A 13045-nucleotide genomic window follows, 5' to 3' on the forward strand; every position below is an offset into this window, starting at 1 on the left:
GAACAGTCACACAGCATTTGTAACACTGCGAACAGTCACACAGCATCTGTAACACCGCGAATAGTCACACAGCATCTGTAACACTGCGAACAGTCACAAAGCATCTGTAACACCGCGAATAGTCACACAGCATCTGTAACACTGCGAACAGTCACAAAGCATCTGGAACACTGCGAACAGTCACACAGCATCTGTAACACTGCGAATAGTCACAAAGCATCTGTAACACTGCGAATAGTCACACAGCGTTTGTAACACTGCGAACAGTCACAAAGCATCTGTAACACCGCGAAAAGTCACACAGCATCTGTAACACTGCGAACAGTCACAAAGCATCTGTAACACCGCGAATAGTCACACAGCATCTGTAACACCGCGAACAGTCACAAAGCATCTGTAACACCGCGAATAGTCACACAGCGTTTGTAACACTGCGAACAGTCACAAAGCATCTGTAACACCGCGAATAGTCACACAGCGTCTGTAACACTGCGAACAGTCACACAGCATCTGTAACACTGCGAACAGTCACAAAGCATCTGTAACACTGCGAACAGTCACAAAGCATCTGTAACACCGCAAATAGTCACATAGCATCTGTAACACTGCGAACAGTCACAAAGCATCTGTAACACCGCGAATAGTCACACAGCATCTGTAACATTGCAAACAGTCACAAAGCATCTGTAACACTGCGAAGTCACACAGCGTTTGTAACACTGCGAACAGTCACAAAGCATCTGTAACACCGCGAATAGTCACACAGCATCTGTAACACTGCGAACAGTCACAAAGCATCTGTAACACCGCAAATAGTCACACAGCATCTGTAACACTACGAACAGTCACAAAGCATCTGTAACACTGCGAACAGTCACAAAGCATCTGTAACACTGCGAACAGTCACACAGCATCTGTAACATTGCGAACAGTCACAAAGCATCTGTAACACTGCGAACAGTCACACAGCATCTGTAACACTGCGAACAGTCACACAGCATCTGTAACACTGCGAACAGTCACACAGCGTCTGTAACACTGCGAACAGTCACAAAGCATCTGTAACACTGCGAATAGTCACACAGCATCTGTATCACTGCGAATAGTCACACAGCGTTTGTAACATTGCGAATAGTCACACAGCGTTTGTAACACTGCGAATAGTCACAAAGCATCTGTAACATTGCGAATAGTCACACAGCATCTGTCACAGTGTGAACAGTCACACAGCGTTTGTAACACTGCGAACAGTCACACAGCATCTGTAACACTGCGAACAGTCACAAAGCATCTGTAACATTGCGAACAGTCACACAGCATCTGTAACACTGCGAACAGTCACAAAGCATCTGTCACACTGTGAACAGTCACACAGCGTTTGTAACACTGCGAACAGTCACACAGCATCTGTCACACTGTGAACAGTCACACAGCATCTGTAACACTGCGAACAGTCAGAAAGCATCTGTAACACCGCGAATAGTCACACAGCATCTGTAACACTGCGAACAGTCACAAAGCATCTGTAACATTGCGAACAGTCACATAGCATCTGTAACACTGCGAACAGTCACACAGCGTTTGTAACACTGCGAACAGTCACACAGCATCTGTAACACTGCGAACAGTCACACAGCATTTGTAACACTGCGAACAGTCACACAGCATCTGTAACACCGCGAATAGTCACACAGCATCTGTAACACTGCGAACAGTCACAAAGCATCTGTAACACCGCGAATAGCCACACAGCATCTGTAACACTGCGAACAGTCACAAAGCATCTGGAACACCGCGAATGGTCACACAGCGTTTGTAACACTGCGAACAGTCACAAAGCATCTGTAACATTGCTAACAGTCACACAGCATCTGTAACACTGCGAACAGTCACACAGCATCTGTAACACTGCGAACAGTCACAAAGCATCTGTAACACCGCAAATAGTCACACAGCATCTGTAACACCGCGAATAGTCACACAGCGTCTGTATCACTGCGAAAAGAGTCTCTCTATCACTGTGAACCATCACACTGTATCACTGTGAGCAGTCACACATTATCTGGATCACTGTGAAAAGTCACACAGTATTTGCCTCACTGTGAACAGTCAGAGTACCTCTGTCACTGAACACTCACACTGTATCACTGTTAACAGTCACACAGCATCCATGTCACTGTGAAAAGTCACACAGCATCTGTATCACTTAAGTCACACATTACCTGTATCACTATGAACAGTCACTTAGTACATACGAACAACATAACATACGAACATATGAATTAGGAGCAGGAGTAGGCCACTCGGCCCCTCGAGCCTGCTCCGCCATTCAACAAGGTCATGGCATATCTGATTGTAACCTCAACTCCACATTCCTACCTTCCCCGATAACCTTTCACCCCCTTGCTTATCAAGAAACTATCTACCTCTGCCTTAAAATACTGCCCCTTTTGAGGAAGAGAGTTCAAAGACTCATGACCCTCTGAGAGAAAAAAAATTCTCCTCATCTCTGCCTGAAATGAGCTACCCCTTATTTTTAAACAGTGACCCCTAGTTCTAGATTCTCTCACAAGAGGAAACAGCTTCCACATCCACCCTGTCAAGACTGCTCAGGATCTTATATGCTTCAATCAAGTGGCCTTTTTTTCATTCGTTCATGGGATGTGGGCATCGCTGGCTAGGCCAGCATTTATTTCCTATCCGTAATTGCTCTTGAGAAGGTGGCCTTCTTGAACCGCTGCAGTCTATGCGTGGTAAGCTTGGTGTTGCTCCTGGCATGCCCTCCTGCACTTCACTGAACCAAGGTTGAATCCCTGGCTTGATGGTAATGGTAAAGTGGGGGATATGCCGGGCCATGAGGTTACAGATTGTAGTTGAGTACAATTCTGCTGCTGCTGATGGCTCACAGCACCTCATGGATACCCAGTTTTGTGCTGCTAGATCTGTTCGAAATCTATCCCATTTAGCACGGTGGTACTGCCACACAACAAGATGGAGGGTATTCTCAATGTGAAGACGAGTCTCTGTCTCCACAAGGACTGTGCGGTGGTCACTCCTACCAATACTGTCACAGACAGTTGCATCTGTGGCAGGCAGATTGGTGAGGATGAGGTCAAGTATGATTTTCCCCCTTGTTGGTTCCCTCACCACCTGCCGCAGACCCAGTCTAGCTGCTATGTCCTTTCGGACTCAGCCAGCTCGGTCAGTAGTGGTGCTACCGAGCCACTTTTGGTGATGGACATTGAAGTCCCCCATCCAGAGTACATTTTGTGCCCTTGCTATTCTCAGTGCTTCCTCCAAGTGGTGATCAACATGGAGGAGTACTGATTCATAAGCTGAGGGATGGCGGTAGGTGGTAATCAGCAGGAGATTTCCTTGCCCCAGTTTGACCTGATGCCATGAAACTTCATGGGGTCCGGTGTCGATGTTGAGGACTCCCAGGACAACTCCCTCCCGACTGTACACCACTGTGCTGCCACCTCTGCAGGGTCTGTCCTGCCGGTGGGACAGGACATACCCGAGGATGGTGATGGCGGTGTCTGGGATACTGTCTGCAAGTTATGATTTCGTGACTATGACCCTGTCAGGCCGTTGCTTGACTAGTCTGTGAGACAGCTCTCCCAACTTTGACACAAGCCCCCAGGTGTTAGTAAGAAGGACTTTGCAGGGTCGACAGGGCTGGATTTGCCTTTGTCATTTCCGGTTTCTAGGTCGATGCTGGGTGGTCCGTCTGGTTTCATTCCTTATCGACTTTGTAGCAGTTTGATACATATGTGTGGCTTGCTAGGCCATTTCAGAGGGCATGTAAGAGTCAACCACATTGCTGTGGGTCTGGAGTCACATGTAGGCCAGACCAGGTAAGGACGGCAGATTTCCTTCCATAAAGGACATTAGTGAACCGGATGGGTTTTTACAACAATTGACAATGGTTTCATGGCCATCATTAGACTAGCTTTTTAATTCCAGATTTTATTAATTTAATTCAAATTCCACCTTCTGCCCTGGTGGGATTCAAATCCATGTTCCCCAAGAAATCCCTGGGTCTCTGGGTTACTAGTTCAGTGACAATACCACTATGCCACCGCCTCCCCCCGCCTCTTACTCTTCTAAACTCCAGTGGATACAGGCCCAGCCTGTCCAATCTTTCCATATAAAACAACCTGCCCATTCCAGGTATTAGTCTAGTAAACTTTCTCTGAACTGCTTCCAACGCATTTACATCCTTCCTTAAATAAGGAGACCAATACTGTACACAGAGATACTGACCACTCCAGATGTGGTCTCACCAATGCCTTGTATAACTGCAGCACAATCTCCCTACTTTTGTATTCAATTCCTCTCGCAATAAACAATATCATTCTATTAGCTTTCCTAATTACTTGCTGAACTGCATACTAACCTTTTACGATTCATGCACTAGGACACCCAGATCCCTCTGCATCTCAGAGCTCTGCAGTCTCTCACCATTTAGATAATATGCTTCTTTATTCTTCCTACCAAAGTGGACAATTTCACACTTTCCACATTATACTCCATTTGCCAGGTCTTTGCCCACTCACTTAACCTATCTATATCCCTTTGTAGCCCCCTTATGTCCTCTTCACAACTTACTTTCCTATCTACTTTTGTGTCATCAGCAAATTTAACAACCATACCTTTGGTCCCTTCATCCAAGTCATTTATATAAAGCATAAAAAGTTGAGGTCCCAGCACTAATCCTGCAGCACACCACTCGTTACATCTTGGCAACCAGAACATTACCCATGTCTGCCTGCTCTCTGTTTCCTGTTAGCCAGCCATGACAATATGTTACCCTATAGGAAAGTACAGTACATCCACTGATTCCCCTTTATTCATAGCTTCTTCAAGGAACTCCAATAAAGTGATCAAACATGATTTCCCTTTCACAAAACCATGTTGACTCTGCCTGATTACCTTGAATTTTTCTAAGTGCTCTACTATAATGTCTTTAATAGCTTCTAACATTTTCCCGATGATAAACGTTAAGCTAACCGGCCTGTAGTTTCCCACCTTTCTGTCTCCCTTCTTTTTTGAATAAAGGAGTTACATTCACTGATTTTCAATCGAATGGAACCTTCCCCGAATCTAGGGAATTTTGGAAAATTAAAACCACGCATCAACTATCTCACTAGCCACTTCTTTTAAGACCCTAGGATGAAGTCCATCAGAACCCGGGGACTTGTCAACCCACAGCTCCAACAATTTGCTCAGTACCACTTCCCTGGTGATTGTAATTTTCTTGAGTTCCTCTCTCCCTTCCACCTCCTGATTTACAGCTATTTCTGGGATGTTACTTGTATCCTCGATAGGGAAGACTGATGCAAAACAACTGTTCAATTCAACTGCCATCTCCTTATTTTCCATTATTAATATCCCAGACTCACTTTCTATAGGACCAAAGCTCACTTTGTCAACTCTTTCCACTGTTAAATATCTATATAAACTCTTACTATCTGTTTTTATATTTCTAGCTAGCTTTCTCTCGTACCCTAATTTTTCCCTCCTTATTAATCTTCGAGTCATTCTTTGCTGCTTTTTATATTCTGCCCAATCTTTTGACCTGTCACCCATCTTTGCACAATGATATGCTTTGTCTTTAAATATGATACTATCTTTAAGTTTTTTAGTTAACCACAGATGGTGGGCCCTCTCCTTGGAATTTTTATTTCTTGTTGGAATGTATCTATTCTGTGTATTCTGAAATATCCCCTTAAATGTCTGCCATTGCATCTCTACTGACCTATCCCTTAGCCTAATTTGCCAGTTCACTTTAGCTTGCTCTGCTTTCATGCCCTCATAATTGCCCTTATTTACATTTAAAATACTAGTCTTAGACCCACTCCTCTCTCCCTCAAACGGCATGTAAAATTCAGCATATTATGATCACTGCTGCCTAGGGATGCCTTCACTATGAGGTCATCAATTAATCCAATCTCGTTGCAAAATACCAGGTCTAGTATGGCCTGCTCTCTGGTTGGCTCCAAAACTGTTCTAAGAAACAATCCAGAAAACATTCTAAGAACTCCTCATCGAGGCTACCTTTGCCCATCTGATTTTTCCAGTCTATAAGCAGATTAAAATCCCCCATGATTATCGCTGTACCTTTCTGACAAGCTCCCATCATTTCTTCCTTTATACCCCGTCCAACCATGTGGTTGCTGTTAGGGGGCCTGCACATCACTCCCACAAGTGACTTCCTGCCTTTGTCATTCATCACCTCTACCCAAACCGCTTCTACATCCTGGTTACACAGCATCTGTATCACTGAACAGTCACACAGTATTTGTATCACTTGTTTTGAAGAATGAGAGGGGATCTCATTGAAACTTACAGGGCGTGACAGGGTAGATGTATTGGATGTTTCCTCTGGCTGGTGAGTCTAGAACAAGGGGACACAGTCTCAGAATAAGGGGCAGGCCATTTAAGACTGAGATGAGGAGGAATTTCTTTACTCAGAGGGTGGTGAATCTTTGGAATTCTCTACCCTAGAGGGCTGTGGAAGCTCAATCATTGGGCATGTTCAAGACAGAAATTGATAGATTTCTGAAAGCAATGACATCAAGGGATACGGGAATAGGGGGGAAAAATGGCTTACAGATAGATGATCAGCCATGAGCAGTCTCGTCGGGCCAAATTGCCTACTCCTGCTCCTATTTTCTATGATCCTATGAACAGTCGCACAGCATCATTGTGACAACAGTCACACAGTATCTGTAACACTGTGAACAGTCACACAGTATCTATCACTGTGAACAGTCACACAGCATCACTGTGACAACAGTCACACGGTATCTGTAACACTGTGAACAGTCACACAGTATCTATCACTGTGAACAGTCACACAGCATCACTGTGACAACAGTCACACAGTATCTGTAACACTGTGAACAGTCACACAGTATCTGTAACACTGTGAGCAGTCACACAGCATCACTGTGAGCAGTCCACAGCATCATTATGAAAAGTCATAAAGATATGCATCACAGTGAACAGTCACACAGCATCTGTATCACTGAACAGTCACAGAGTATCTGAATCACTGTTCAGTCACACAGAAAAAGTATGACTGTGTATAGCCAGATAGCACCTGTATTCACTGAACAGACAACACATCACTGTGCACCGTCACACACAATATGTATCACTGAACAGTCACACAGTATCTGTATCAGTGAACTGTCACAGAGTTATACAGCACAGAAACAGGTCCTTCGGCCCATCGTGTCTGTGCCGGCCATCAAGCACCTAACTATTCGAATCCCATTTTCCAGCACTTGGCCCATAGCCTTCTATGCTATGGCATTTCAAGTGCTCATCTAAATACTTCTTAAATGTTGTGAGGGTTTCTGCCTCTACCACCTTCAGGCAGTGCGTTCCAGATTCCAACCACCCACTGGGTGAAAACATTTTTCCTCAAATCCCCTCTAAACCTCCTGCCCCTTGCCTTAAATCTATACCCCCTGGTTATTGACCCCTCCGCTAAGGGAAAAAGTTTCTTCCTATCGAACCTATGAATGCCACTCATAATTTTGTATACCTCAATCATATCTCCCCTCAGTCTTCTCTGCTCCAAGTAAAACAACCCTAGCCTTTTCAGTCTCTCTTCATAGCTGAAATGCTCCAGATCAGGTAACATCCTGGTGAATCTCCTCTGCACCCACTCCAGTGTAGTCACATCCTTCCTATAGTGTAGTTCCCAGAACTGTAGAAACATAGAAACATAGAAAATAGGAGCCGGAGTAGGCCATTTGGCCTCGAGCCTGCTCCGCCATTCATTATGATCATGGCTGATCATCCAACACAGTAACCTGTACCCGCTTTCCCCCCATATCCTTTGATCCCTTTCATTCCAAGAGCTATATCTGACTCCTTCTTGAAAACATACAATGTTTTGGCCTCAACTGCTTTCTGTGGTAGCGAATTCCACAGGTTCACCACTCTCTGGATGAAGAAATTTCTCCTCATCTCAGTCCTGAAAGGTTTACCCCGTATCCTTAGACTATGACCCCTGGTTTTGGACTCCCCCACCATCAGGAACATCTTTCCTGCATCTACCCTGTCAAGTCCTGTTAGAATTTTATAGGTTTGCATGAGATCCCCCCTCACTCTTCTCAACTCCAGAGAATATAATCCTAACCAGTTAGACTGACTGGCCTGGAATTATTTGGTTTATCCTTTGCTCCCTTTTGGCTGATCATCCACTTCAATGCCTTTTTCCCATACTATCCTCATATTCCCTTAGGTCAATCTCTGCTTTAAACATACTCAATGACTGAGCTTCCACAACCCTCTGGGATAGAGAATTCCAAAGATTCACAACCCTCTGAGTAAAGAAGTTTCTCCTCATCTCTGTCCTAAGTGGCTTCCCCCCATCTTGAAATTGTGTCCCCTGGTTCTAGACTCCTCAACTGGGGGAAACATCTTACCTATAATCTACCCTGTCTATCCCATTAAGTATTTTGTAGGTTTCAATGAGATCACCTCTCATTTTTCGAAACTCTAGAGAATACAGGCCCAGTTTCTCCAATCTCTCTTCATAGGACAGTCCCGCCATCCTGGGAACAAGTCTGGTGAACCTTTGTTGCACTCCCACTATGGCAAAATATCCTTCCTAAGTTAAGGGGACCAAAACTGCACACAGCACTCCAGGGGCAGTCTAACCAAAGTTCTATACAATTGAAGCAAGATTTCACTACTCCTGTACTCAAATCCTCTTGCAATAAAGGCTAACACATACCATTAGCCTTCTTAATTGCTTGCTGCACCTGCATGTTAGCTTTCAGTGACTTATTGACAATGACACCCAGGTCCCTTTGTACTTCTAAACTTTCTAATCTGTTAGCATTTAAGAAATATTCTGCACATCTATTCCTCCTACCAAAGAGGTGAGGTGAGAGTGACTGCCCTTGACATCAAGGCAGCATTTGACCGAGTATGGCATCAAGGAGCCCTCGCAAAACTGGAGTCAATGGGAATCAGGGGCAAATCTCTCTGCTGGTTGGAGTCATACCTAGCGCAAAGGAAGATGGTTGTTGGAGGTCAATCATCTCAGCTCCAGGACATCCGTGCAGGAGTTCCTCAGGGTAGTGTCCTAGGCCCAACCATCTTCAGCTGCTTCATCAATGACCTTCCTTCAATTATAAGGTCAGAAGTGGGAATGTTTGCTGATGATTGCACAATGTTCAGCACCATTCGCGACTCCTCAGATAATGAAGCAGCCCATGTCCGTATGCAGCAAGACCTGGACAATATCCAGGCTGATAAGTGGCAAGTAACATTCATGCCACACAAGTGCCAGGCAATGACCATCTCCAACAAGAGAGAATCTAACCATCTCCTCTAGCGGGCTGCTTTGTCCTGGATGGTGTCAAGCTTCTTGAGTGTTGTTGGAGCTGCACCCATCCAGGCAAATGGACAGTATTCCATCACACTCCTGACTTGTGTCTTGTAGATGGACAGGTTTTGGGAAGTCAGGACGTGAGTTACTCGCTGCAGGATTCCTAGCCTCTGACCTTCTCTTGTAGTCACGGTGCTGATTTGGCTACTCCAGTTCAGCTTCTGGTCAATGGAAACCCCTAGGATGTTGATAGTGGAGGATTCAGTGATCGTAATGCCATTGAATGTCAAGGGGACAGGAGGAGCACTCCAAGTTGCCGAGCTGCACTGCCATGACTTACCTTTAATTTACTCTGTTAAATTACTCAAAAAGTTGAGATTATTTACACTAGGGACCTTGATTCCCTCAAAACCACTACATAGTATATAAAAAAATTAGTATTAATAAATTAGACTAATTATAAAAAAAAATACTTTAGTAGTACTAACCTTATCACTGATATGGTATGTTTTGAGGTTTTTTAAATAAAAATAACTTTTTCTCCCTGATTTTTTAAGCTATTTACAGGCACTAACAGCTGTTACTTACCCAACCAAACTGCTTACAGATTTCCCGTGATGTCACTGTAAGTCTTCTTTTTCTCCTCTGAAACTCAGCGCACGGAGACACAGACAGAGACTGCCGACTGTTGCCGCCATTCCGATGCCAGGTAAGTGTAGGCCCGAGCCCCGCACTTTCTTTTAGAGGTCCCACTCTGGATCCGCCTCCTCCCAGGTCTGCCTGCCGACTGCTGCCACCGTTCCGGTTCAAGGTAAGGTCCTGCTTTTTGTGTACAGGAAATACCTGGGCAATTTTCCACATTGCCGGGTAGATACCAGTGTTGTAGCTGTACTGGAACAGCTTGGCTAGGGGCGCGGCAAGTTCTGGAGCACAGGTCTTCAATACTTTTGCTGGAATATTGTCAGGGCCCATAGCCTTTGCAGTATCCAGTGCCTTCAGTCATTTCTTGATATCAAGTGGAGTGAATCAAATTGGCTGAAGACTGGTATCTGTGATACGGGGACTTCAGGAGAAGGCTGAGATGGACTATCCACTCAGCACTTCTGGCTGAAGATTGTTGCAAATACTTCAGTCTTGTATTTTTCACTTGTGCTGGGCTCCCCACTAACTGAAGATGGGGATATTTGCGGAGCCATCTCCTCCAGTTAGTTGTTTAACTGTCCACCACCATTCACAACTGGATGTGGAAGGACTGCAGAGCTTAGATCTGACCCGTTGGTTATGGGATCGCTTAGCTCTGTCTATCGCATGCTGCTTACGCCGATTGGCATGCAAGTTGTCCTGTGTTGTAGCTTCACCAGGTTTGGCACCTCATTTTGAGGTATGCCCTCCTGCACTCTTCGTTGACCAGGGTTGGTTCCTCCAGCTTGATGGCAATGGTAGAGTGGGGGATATGCTGGGCCATGAGGTTTCAGATTGTAGTTGAGTACAATTCTGCTGCTGCTGTTGGCACACAGCACCTCATGGATGCCCAGTTTTGCAATGCTAGATTTGTTCGAAATCTATCCCATTTAGCACAGTGATAGGGCCACGCAACACGATGGAGGTTATCCTCAATGTGAAGACGGGACTTTGTCTTGACAAGGACTGTGCAGTGGTCACTTCTACCAATACTGTCATGGACAGATGCATCAGCGGCCCGCAGATTGGTGAAGATGAGGTCATGTATATTTTTTCCTCTTGTTGGTTCCCTCACCACCTGCCGCAGACCCAGTCTAGCAGCTATGTCCTTTCGGACTCGGCCATCTTGGTCAGTAGTGGTGCTACCAAGCCACTCTTGGTGATGAACATTGAAGTCTCCCACCCAGAGTACATTCTGTGCCCTTGCCACCCTCAGCACTCTCTGCAAGTGCTGTTCAACATGGAGGAGTACTGATCCATCAGCTGAGAGGGGTGTCGATAAGTGGTAATCAGCAGGAGGTTTCTTTGCCCCAGTTTGACCTGATGCCATGAGACTTGATGGGGTCCGGAGTCGATGTTGAGGACTCCCAGGGAAACTCTCTCCTGACTGTATACCACTGTGCTGGGTCTGTCCTGCCAGTGGGACAGGACATAGCCGGGGATGACGATGGTGATGGCGGTGTCTACCACCTAGAAGGATAAGGGCAGCAGTGCTGTATAACTCTATGACTCTATGAGATGCATGGGAACACCATCACCTTCAGGTTCCCCTTCATGCCACACACCATCCTGACTTGGAACTATATCGGCACATTGGCGCAGTAGTTAGCACCACAGCCTCACAGCTCCAGCGACTTGGGTTCGGTTCTGGGTACTGTCTGTGTGGAGTTTGCAAGTTCTCCCTGTGACTGCATGAGTTTCCGCTGGGTGCTCTGGTTTCCTCCTACAGCCAAAGACTTACAGGTTGATAGGTAAATTGGCCATTATAAATTGCCCCTCGTGTAGGGAGGTGGTAGGAGAATGGTGGGGATGTGGTAGGGAATATGGGATTAATGTAGGATTAGTATAAATGGGCGGTTGTTGGTCAGCACAGACTTGATGGGCTGAAGGGCCTGTTTCAGTGCTGTATGACTCTATATTGCCATTCCTTCACTGTTAGTGGGTCAAAATCCTGGAACTCCCTTCCTAACAGCACTGTGGGTGTATCTACTCCACATGGACTGCAGAAGTTTAGTTCAGTTTAGTTTCGAGGTACAGCACTGAAACAGGCCCTTCGGCCCACTGAGTCTGTGCCGACCATCAACCACCCATTTATGCTAATCCTACACTAATTCCATATTCCTACCACATCCCCACCTGTGCCTATATTTCCCTACTACCTACCTATACTCGGGGCAATTGCTAATGGCCAATTTACCTATCAACCTGCAAGTCTTTGGCTTGTGGGAGGAAACCGGAGCACCCGGAGGAAACCCACGTAGACACAGGGAGAACTTGCAAACTCCACACAGGCAGTACCTAGAATTGAACCCGGGTCGCTGGAGCTGTGAGGCTGCGGTGCTAACCAGTGCGCCACTGTGACACTGTGCCAAGAAGGCAGCTCACCACCACTTTCTCAAGGGGAATTAGGGATGGGCAATAAATGCTAGCCTAGCCAGAGATGCCCACATCCCATCAATGAATGAAAAAAAAGTAACTGAGTGTGCAGCAGCAGAAAACTGCATGGTTCCCTTTCTCTCTCCACAGAAAACATCAATTTTGAAAACTGTCTGCGACTGGGGGATCCTCCAAGCCTACATACCACTACAGCCAGTAACCAGGGGAAGAGAAGAGAATCAACTATAGATTCTGTCTTCAGGAAAACCCTGAAAAACAGAAGCCCCCCAAAATACACTTTGACCAATCAAGAACTTCAAGAACACAGCTTCAGCCGAGGACTACTGGATCATCCACTTTACTGTATTTAAGTTCTATTTATTCTGGGCTTTAATCCAACCACCAAATCTATTTTTCCTCCTGTATTTCTATTTGTGTGTGTTTGATTTTCATGTGAATGTGTGAATGAATGTGTAGCGTATTTTTAGTATTTTTAAATTGGGTTCGAGTGTCAAGTATAATAAACTTACCTCTTTCTTGTCTAAACTCAAGAAAACCTATATGATTGGTTCTTTCATGATCACAGTAAAGGAAAAAGGGAAAACACTCACAGAGGTGGTAAACACAGCC

The 13045-nt window shown here is 45.4% G+C and overlaps 1 protein-coding gene across 2 annotated transcripts in view; it reads right to left on the bottom strand.

The window, feature by feature from the left end:
* Positions 1-13045, bottom strand: part of LOC137347064 (nuclear GTPase SLIP-GC-like) — a 351039-nt gene that overhangs the window by 218580 nt on the left and 119414 nt on the right. The gene's annotated exons all lie outside the window — the stretch shown is intronic.

This window comes from Heterodontus francisci, chromosome 31 (genome assembly GCF_036365525.1).
Source record: "Heterodontus francisci isolate sHetFra1 chromosome 31, sHetFra1.hap1, whole genome shotgun sequence".
NCBI classification, from domain to species: Eukaryota; Metazoa; Chordata; class Chondrichthyes; order Heterodontiformes; family Heterodontidae; genus Heterodontus; species Heterodontus francisci.